Source organism: Pteropus alecto, unplaced genomic scaffold, assembly GCF_000325575.1.
Source record: "Pteropus alecto unplaced genomic scaffold, ASM32557v1 scaffold394, whole genome shotgun sequence".
Lineage (NCBI taxonomy): Eukaryota > Metazoa > Chordata > Mammalia > Chiroptera > Pteropodidae > Pteropus > Pteropus alecto.
In genome coordinates, this window is record NW_006436007.1 from 818053 (window position 1) to 827105 (window position 9053).

General features: G+C 37.9%; 1 pseudogene; it reads right to left on the reverse strand.

The window, feature by feature from the left end:
- Positions 1 to 2138: 2138 nt before the first annotated feature.
- Positions 2139 to 7383, reverse strand: LOC102881377 (annotated as a pseudogene).
- Between the last annotated feature and the right edge of the window lie 1670 nt (positions 7384 to 9053).

Sequence of the window (9053 nt, forward strand, 5' to 3'; positions counted from 1 at the left end):
ACCACCACACAGACTCTGTTTCCAAAAAAGGCTACTTTCTCAAGTTAGGGCTTCAACATATCTTCTTTGTGGCGATATACTCTGACTCACAGTAGTCTGTCTCCTGGACCTCCCGAATTCATGTCCTCCTCGTAAGCAAAGTTCGTTCGCCCTATCCCAATCTTCCAACAACCTTCATTGTTTCAGTATCAACTCTAAATCTAAAGTCTCCTCATCTAAACCATTCAAATTAGTTACAGATGAGTCCTGAGTTATGATTCTTTCTGGAGCAGAATTCCCCTTTACCTGTAAACTTGTGAAAGCAAATAAGTTATCGGCTTCCAAATTACAATGGTGAGGCAGGCACGAGGATAGACATTCCTATTCCAAAACAGAGAAATAGAAAGGAAAAAGGGGTCATGGTTGCTAAACAAGTCTGGGAAGTACCAGAGCAATTTCCATTAGATTTTAAGGCTTGAGACTTATTCTCTTTGGTTTAGTGCTTTGTCTTCTGAGCCCATGGAGCTGGCAGTGTTGGCTGGCGGTTCTGCCTCCTCTGCCCTCTGCCCTGGAAAGCGACCCCAACCTCTGGGACTCATGCTGTGGCCCTGCATTTTGGGACTGGGGAGGTGGTTGCCCAGCCTACTGGGCCTTTGGCCTCAGAGTCCAAATGTCAATGACAGACCCACCAGCCTCTAAATTTCCCTTGAGATCATTTTTCCCTTCTCTTGAAGAAGAATAATACATGGATAAGGAGGTTTTCTCACTGTTGATAAAGTTCCCACAAAAGTCTCTGGCAGTTGTGTAGACCTTAGGTTTGGGGGGAGTAAGAGGAGGAAAGACAAGGAGTGTGAAAGTCCTGGGTACTGAGTTGGACTAGGGCAAAATGTCTTTAAGGTGTCCCCATCCTCCCCTGCTTAAGGTCTTAGCAGGGATGTCTGGTAAGATCTACCCAAGGCCTCAGATAAAATGGCCTAGGAAGAAAAGCACTGGAGCTAGGAATGCAAAGAACATGAACCTGACCAGCCAAAGAGGCTCGAGTCCTGGATGACAACTCTCTTCAGAAACTGCAATGCATGAGCTGCGCACCAAGTCCAGCGTGAGGAGGTCAGCTTTTCCCCAAGCGGCCTGCCTGGTAATGCCTTTGAAATTGCTTACACTTAGACCTGAAAAATCACAGATAGAGTTTTTTAAAGCAGGAGTCAGATTCATTAACAGATACAACCCGCTTATCAGATATATGATTTGGAAAACTTTTCTCCTATTATTGATTTTTTTTTTTTTTTTTTTTTTTACTTTCTTGATGGTTTGAGAAGTTCTTATTGCTCTGTCTTTAAGCTCACTGATTCTTTCTTCAACCATGTTCTGTCTACCGATGAGCCCGTCAAAGGCACTCTGCATTTTTGTTTCAGTGTTTTTGATTTCTGGCATTTCCTCTTGATTTGTTTCTTAGCGTTTCCATCTCTCTGCTTACATTACTCATTTGTTTTTACATTCTGTCCACTTTTTCCATTAGAGCCCTTAGCATAGTAATCATAGCTATTTTAAATCCCTAGTATGATAATTCCAACACCTCTGCCATATCCGAGTCTAGTTCTGGTACTTGCTCTGTCCCTTCAGACTGTTTCATCTGGCCTTGTAGCATGTCTTGCCATTTTTATTGAAAGTCTGCCACAATGCATCAGAGGATACGAAGTGAGCTAAATAGGCCTTTAGTGTGAAGTTTGTGTTAATCTGGGTTGGAGTGGGTTGTGTTTAATGTTTACTATAGCTATAAGTCCACAGTTTTTCAGATATATCTAGAGTCCTTGTTTTTGTGTCTCCTGTTGATTTTGGACTTTCCTAAATACTGCTCCTCAGAGTCTTTGTCTTGCGTAACTAGCAGCTGCGATCTACCGTTATTACACTGGAGCCCTATTGGTGTAGGGAGAACATTCTATAATCTTAACATTAAATTGCTTTGTTTTTTAGTAGGAAACAGTTCCAATTTATACTCACAGAATAAAAATCTAATTGCAAAAATACAGACTTACAGAGCCACAGATCCATAACAAAACAGGAGGGAAATGAAACATTCCAGAGACATCTTGAAAAGTTCCAAAGGAACACGCACTAGCGGAAAATCTACAATTACGCTGCGGTTGCACAAGAAGTTATATTTAATCTTGCATTTTCTCAATAAGATCTTCTTTGTATTTGTTTTTCTCTTTTCCAACCTGTCACGATTTGGCTTTGTGCTCAAGAATGTTTTTCCACTCTTTGTCCAGTTTCAGCCTGGTACTAACCACCTTGCTGGGGTAAATTCCCACATGGGCAGTTGTGCTGTTAGGTTTCTCACGTGGCGCCCATTTGATATAGATAATAGCTTTCTTTCTGTACACCTGCACCACAGTGTCGATTTGCTGACCTTCGTAGTGTCCCCAAACCACCTGGACCTTGTCGTCCTTGCAATCGGCACGAAGCATTCATTATATTTCCGCCGCAGCTCCTTGGAGAGCCAGGCAGACGTGATCTTCTTGCGCATGTGCAAGGAATCGTTGTAGTGGTGGTTGCGGTTTTTGCTGCAGTCTTAAGTCAGAAGGGGTTGAACTTCATGATGACCGTTTTACCTGGCACCTGGTGGGCTCGGAAGCGCATGACTTCACATGTTTTTCGTCGACTCTCTCATCTTAGATGAAGCATGACAGCTAGAGGGTCATGAAATGACAGAAGTGCTCTTATCTTAAGTGGGATAAGACTCTAGTGAAGTTTTATATTTCCATGAAAATTAAAGAAGAGTAGGCCTTTGGTATGGAGAATGCTTTAGGCCTATGTCATAATTGTTACTCTTCCCCTTTTCCTGCCAGAACCATAAGGGGATCTTTCTTGGCATTTCACCATGAGAACTTAGTGGTTTTCCTGAGGTAAAGCCCAGGAAAGTGTGGGGCCTCTGTAAGACTGCAGCCACCAGGAGTTTCTTTCCCACAAGCTGGTCATACTCAGTCTCCAGTGATTCATCAAAATTACCATTTAAGTGTTTCTACCAGTTTATGGTTTCGGTGGTTTCAGCTCTCCAGGTAAGCAGATTTCAGCTGTGACTCTCTGGAGTTACCTATCTGTCCAGATTTGGGGGTGACAGTTTTTCCTATGACCTCAGTTTTCTAATAGGTCCAAGAAGAGTTGTTGAGTTTTAGTTTGTTCAGTTTTTTTCTTGTTATAAATATGAGAGTGATGACTACCAAGCTCTTTACATGTCAGATACTGGAAGATATATCTTAGAATAGTGTGGACTAAAATGTAACTCTTTATCTTTTAATTTCCAGGGTGGATGTATCATCCTCTGTGAAAAAAAAAAAAAACAAAAACAGCCTTTCTCTCAGTTCAAGTTTTGTTTTTGTTGTTGTTAGAAATGACTGACTGTGATATTTCATGTCACCACAGGCAATCCATGATGCAATTAAGATCTTGACTCTGAACTCAAAGTGTGAGAATTTGAATTCTGGCTCTTTTAAGATACTTCTTTCCAAGTATCTTAACTTGAGAAAAATATATCATCTAGCTGTTTCTTAGTTTCTCCATCTGTAAAATGAGATCAATAATAGTACATTTCTCTCAAAGGTACGATTAATTATGTTAATGCATAGAACAGTGCCTGGCACAAAATAAGTACTTAATGAGTATTGGCTGTTATTAAATTTCCCAGAAGTTAATCTGTTCCTCTGTTGGTGTGTAAGAATGGGTGTGTTTTTAACACATTGTAAAGTATATAAATGCTGAATCACAATGTACACTTGAAACTAATAAAATATTGTCAAATAGACTTTAATTGAAAAATACAGTGTTTTCACTGTTCCTTGATAGTTTAGAGACCAGGCTCATATTGGCCTCAGAACTGATAGAAATCATCAGGCAACTTAAAGTCATGAGGCTAGGCCGGAGCAAAGCGTTTTATAATTGAGAGACACGCCTTTGTCCCTGACAAAGGAGGGCAAATGTCCAACAGCTTTGTTTTATTTTGTTGGAATCATTGTGTGTTTGAAAAATTATCTTCATGGATAGTTTATGGGTTCTGGAAAACTCCCTATAAAAACAAGACTCTTTGATCCATAGGTGTGTTTGTTTTTAATTTAAAAAAAAGCAAAACAAACAAACAAACAAAACCCACCAACAACAAATAAACACAATATAAAACTCTAAAAAAAAAAAAAAAAATAGGAGCTCTGAAGTTTTGTTCTCCATAGAAAATGTCTCACTATTATGATATACACAACTGTGTTGCCATGACTGGGAATGTGACCCAGGTCCTTCAACAGAAATGGTGGAGATGCTCATGCAGAAGCAGGGTAGGAGGATGCTCCCTTATGAGCTGATTGTTGGGTTTCATATTGACCCATTGGTCCATGCCAAGACTGGCTGAGCTAAAAAAGTTTGTCTTAATGAGTGTCCAACCTTTACTGTGCTCTTTACCAATTTCATTCCACCTTCATATCTATCAGCTTCCATCATTATCAATAGCAAATATTATTAAATGCCAATAAGTTGCGAGCAAATGTAGGGAGATTATGAGAAATATTACTCATAGTTCTTGCTCTCCAAAGTTTTACAGTCTAGTGTTTTATGCCACTCTTTGCAACTATTAGTTCTGCCTTCCTTGAATCTTAATCTGTATTTTCTCTTTATTTACTGAACTATAGACTTTCACAAGGAAATGTACATCTCATTTAACCCCATTTATTTTACATTTTGTGTCAAAGATAATGTTATTTATTATCCTTTCAGCTCACCTTACATCTAGGGAACTTACTTAATTCACTGAGTTTTAAAACTGATATAAGTTATCCATTCTGTGGATGTGATGAAGTTTTTGCCTGTGGAATGTGGATATTATGAGCCATTTCCAAATTTGGCTCCTAAGTCATCCTATAAGGTCTTGCTCTTTCTGCTTGTCTGTGGAGCCAAAACATGAGAGATTCCAAAATAATAGAGCCACAATATAGAAGGAGACTGGCCCCTAAATTACTTCTTGGCAGAGTGCTATCCCAAGGGCCATTTAGAAGTCACATGATAAAGCGTATCCTTGTTGAACTTTGTGATCAGAATATATTTTATTATGTATTAATTATTGATTAATACATAATAAAAGAAGTTTTTGCAGTTGTTTGTTACAGCAGCTATTATTTAATAACACACAGATAGAGAATCGAATCTCAGAAAATTGAAGTAATTTGTTCTAGGTGACTTTGTGCCAGGGCTGGAACTAGAGTTTCTGATCTCTAATTTGTTGTCATTTTTTTTTTTTTTTTACTTCTTTCACTATCCAATCTTAGCTAGTTATAGAAAAAGAAAAAAGATCAAAACATGAGAAATCGACACTGAGCTGTTAGTATATGGTAATTCTACTCAATTACCGTTTCTCTGCATTTAAAAAACACAATTACTGGGTTTCAAGACACTCATTCTTTTGGATACTTGCTGCTGATTTTCCCAACATGATTCTGAAATTGTGAATTTCAGGAGGTCTGGCTGAAAGTTGGGGGACACCTAGATGGACATTAGACAATTATTTAAAATTAAGTCACACAAGTTACCACTAACTTTGTTTATGAAATAAGTCCATATTTAGTTCCCAGAGATCAAACTTCTCTTTGAATTGAAATGATAGTCACATGAGCTTGTGAATTTTTAATTCCATTTAATACTGCATTAGTGCCAGTGGGATGAGTTGGACAGTTAAAGGTATCTGTCTAAAGGAAATACTTTAGGGCCAAAGTAAACTGTCAAAATGAGGCTAAATTTAGCTTTACAACAGAGCAGATATAAATCTAAGGGGGTTTCTCATCATCAGCTAAAAAAATAAAACATTTGTGTCCCACAGAAACATTTTAAAAAGTTGAAGACAGACGGGTCAAGGTTTATAACCTGTTTCCTCTAAGCCACAAGTCTTACATCAGTTCCCCTAAAAGCTGAAGGTTATTTGAAGAAGTTTGATCAGTTTCATGCTGAGTAGATAAAGTGTTTCCAGTGCAAAACTCTTTAGTTCAATGGCTTTGACAATGAATGGTATGGCTAATTCACAGAACGTGACAAAATTCGTGACAATTTGTGATGACTGTGCTCTCACCTCAAATGCTCCAGTGAGTGTATGAAGGATGCTAATAATAAGAAGATTATTTTCTTTCCCAATTCTCTTTTTCGAAACACAGTGAAACATTTGCATCAAGTGACTCAATCAAAAGCAAGCTGAATGCCTGTTGTTATGAAATCTTACATTCTTCCACAGTGAGGGGAAAGAAAGAAAATAAAGCATAGGAGAAAGGCATTTTTATTTTACAAACAAACAAACAAAAAAGTGACCTTTTTTTGTCTGTGAGCTTTTTCGTAGGAAGTTGCTGAGAATCTGGTAGTTATGAACTGTATTTCAGTTGTGATTGTTGAATTTTGCATTTTGCATTGCGAGAAACTTTCCATGTCTGATTTCTTATTTTTTTAACATTTGTAAAATGATTCCATGATGACTTTTCCAAAATATTTCCAGAGTTCTCTGCCAAAAATCTCTGAGTAACTTTTCTTACATTGTTTTCCTATAGGTTTTTCTTCAGAACTGATGAGGTTCTCGGGTGCCCCATGGCAGAGTTATGTGGCCAAGGAAGCATAGTATGGCTTTTGAGATGTATTTATTCATAATATTTTGGCACCTAGAAAAAATATATTGTTTCTACATAGTAATTTTCTAACAGAAAAAATATGTCTATATAGTATAAGGATAATTACCACAAAAATCTTATCATGGGGAGTATCCTAATGTAAACCTTAAGGCAGGTATTTTAGAATAGAGTAAAAAAGAGTATATATACATACTCTTTATATGGTGTTAATTTAAACTTTGATATTATGAGCAATAAACATTGACCTGAACAAGATAACCTATAGGTTTTTTATTCTATTAAAAGTAAAGAGTTTTCTCATTCAGTCCTCAGAGAGGAAGAGAGATTGTACTCTAAATGCCCTGATTAATGCTGACAATCACACTTTGGGCTTTGACCTAAAGGGCAATGGCTTTGGCCTATCAACTAAGGAAGCAACCTCATTGGAACAACCAGAAACCCAAAGGAAAGCCACACCTGTTCTTCAAGGGGAAAACAGATGACAAATGACATGATGCACTTTCTCCGATAACCATTGTCTTTTTTTCCCTTGAGTAATTTTTCAGATATAGGCGGTCCCCAACTTGTAAGTTCACGAAGTTCATTTGTCAGGAGAATTGTTGAAACTGAGAACATAATGTCCCATAAAAATCAATGATCTGTTGGTGGTTACTGAGGTTGATATCTTTTTTTTTTTCTGTCTAAATCCCTCCCTTCTTCTTTTGTTAACAATGCCCCCTTCTCTACCTCCTACCTCGTGGTTCTTGGAGAGCATCTCCATCCTACTCGACAGCAGCTTTAGTTGAAGTTCAGCGATTAGTCAAAGGAGTGGATGCAACTCAAGTTGGGACAATTATAGTAATCCCCTCTCTAGCCATAGTGACTTATCCAAATGGTGGGCATGTGGCTCAGGCTGAGTGTGGCTAATTAGATTCCTTTCCAGGAATATTTTAAACTAGAACTGTGGAGCTTCTCTGGTCTGAGGCTGTGAGGTTGTGAATCCATTGTTATTAGAGTCAGTATCTTCCACTGTGTGAAGACACTGGCTTATAAAAAGAAAGAGTAAAACGAATGGGTAGAGAGAAGCAGAGATGAAAGAGGAAGAAAGAAAGAAAGAGCTGGCAACTTTGGATCCTTATTTTGTATGTTGTTGTTGTTGTTGTTGTTGTTTGTCTGAAGACCAGCACTGCCTTAGTTCTTGTTTTCTGAGGTTGATTGCTCAACCCTTTAAATATGGAATCCCCCAGTAGTTTTAAAACAAAACAAAACCTCTCTCTTCTTTACTTTTTTTCCCCTTAAGTCTAAATTGTGTTTCTGTTTCTTGCAATCAAGCATCCTATCTAAAAGAGTTGGTTTCTCAGACCAGGATTTAGAAATGTATTTTGTCCACAATGTAGGAAACTAGCCACTAGTATGAGCCTGGGGAGCCTCTTTTTCCTCTTTCCTCTGATCTGCTTTCAACAAGGGCTCAGTGAGATCAGATAACCAAAAGAGAGAAGATTCAGTCCCAGCATTGTAAATTAAATATATCCTTCCCTTGCTATAACCATGATGACAACAATATGGTGAAAAGGGAACATACTAATCCCCAGAATTCTTCCAATCCTCAGCCCAAGTAAAGAGCTCCAACAAGACCATCAGTATTATGCTGGCTGTCTTCTCAAAGGAGCATTTATAAAGAGGCATGCATAATACTGGCAATAACTGAGTCAGGGCTTTAATCATCTGAGAAGGGCTTTTGTGGCATACTTACCCACTTGTTCATACTTTGTTTTTTGTTTTTTGAAACAGCTGAGTCAACAGTAGAAAAAAAAACTTTTTAAAAAAGAACCACTCAAAATAGCAATTACATTATTGCTAATCAACGCTTACTAGACTAGTTCACGAATATTCCTCATTTCTGGAGAGGCACAAACCCTCCCAAGCTCTGATAATACTTTTTGTCACAGTCTGAAACAATTAATTTTTATGTACTTTTTAATTATAGATGTTTCTTTGTGCTCTGTGACCTTCTGAAAACACACACACACACACACACACACACGTTGGTGTGCGTGTACATTTCCCTTTTCGGCCATAGTCTTCACTACTTCTTGGTGTAACTGTACTCAAATCAAATAAACCTGCACAACATCGTATTTGGTAAAAGGCAGGGAGTGGTTAGGGAAAAGCGTATACCATTGTATTCATTTTATCCTCCCACATTTTCTAATTCTCTATCCCTTGAGAGGGTTATTCTAGTCTATCTTTTTTTTTTTTTCGATGAATGCATTCATTTATTTAATAAATTCTATTTAATATTTATTGTGTGTAGACACATAGTACACTCAAGGAACTGAAATATTAATAGAACAGAACCGTTGGCAATAGATCCTCAGCCCTTGGCAATAGGTCCTCAGATAATTTTAACAGCAATAATAGGCACTTTGAGTGTACAGAACATCGAACCAA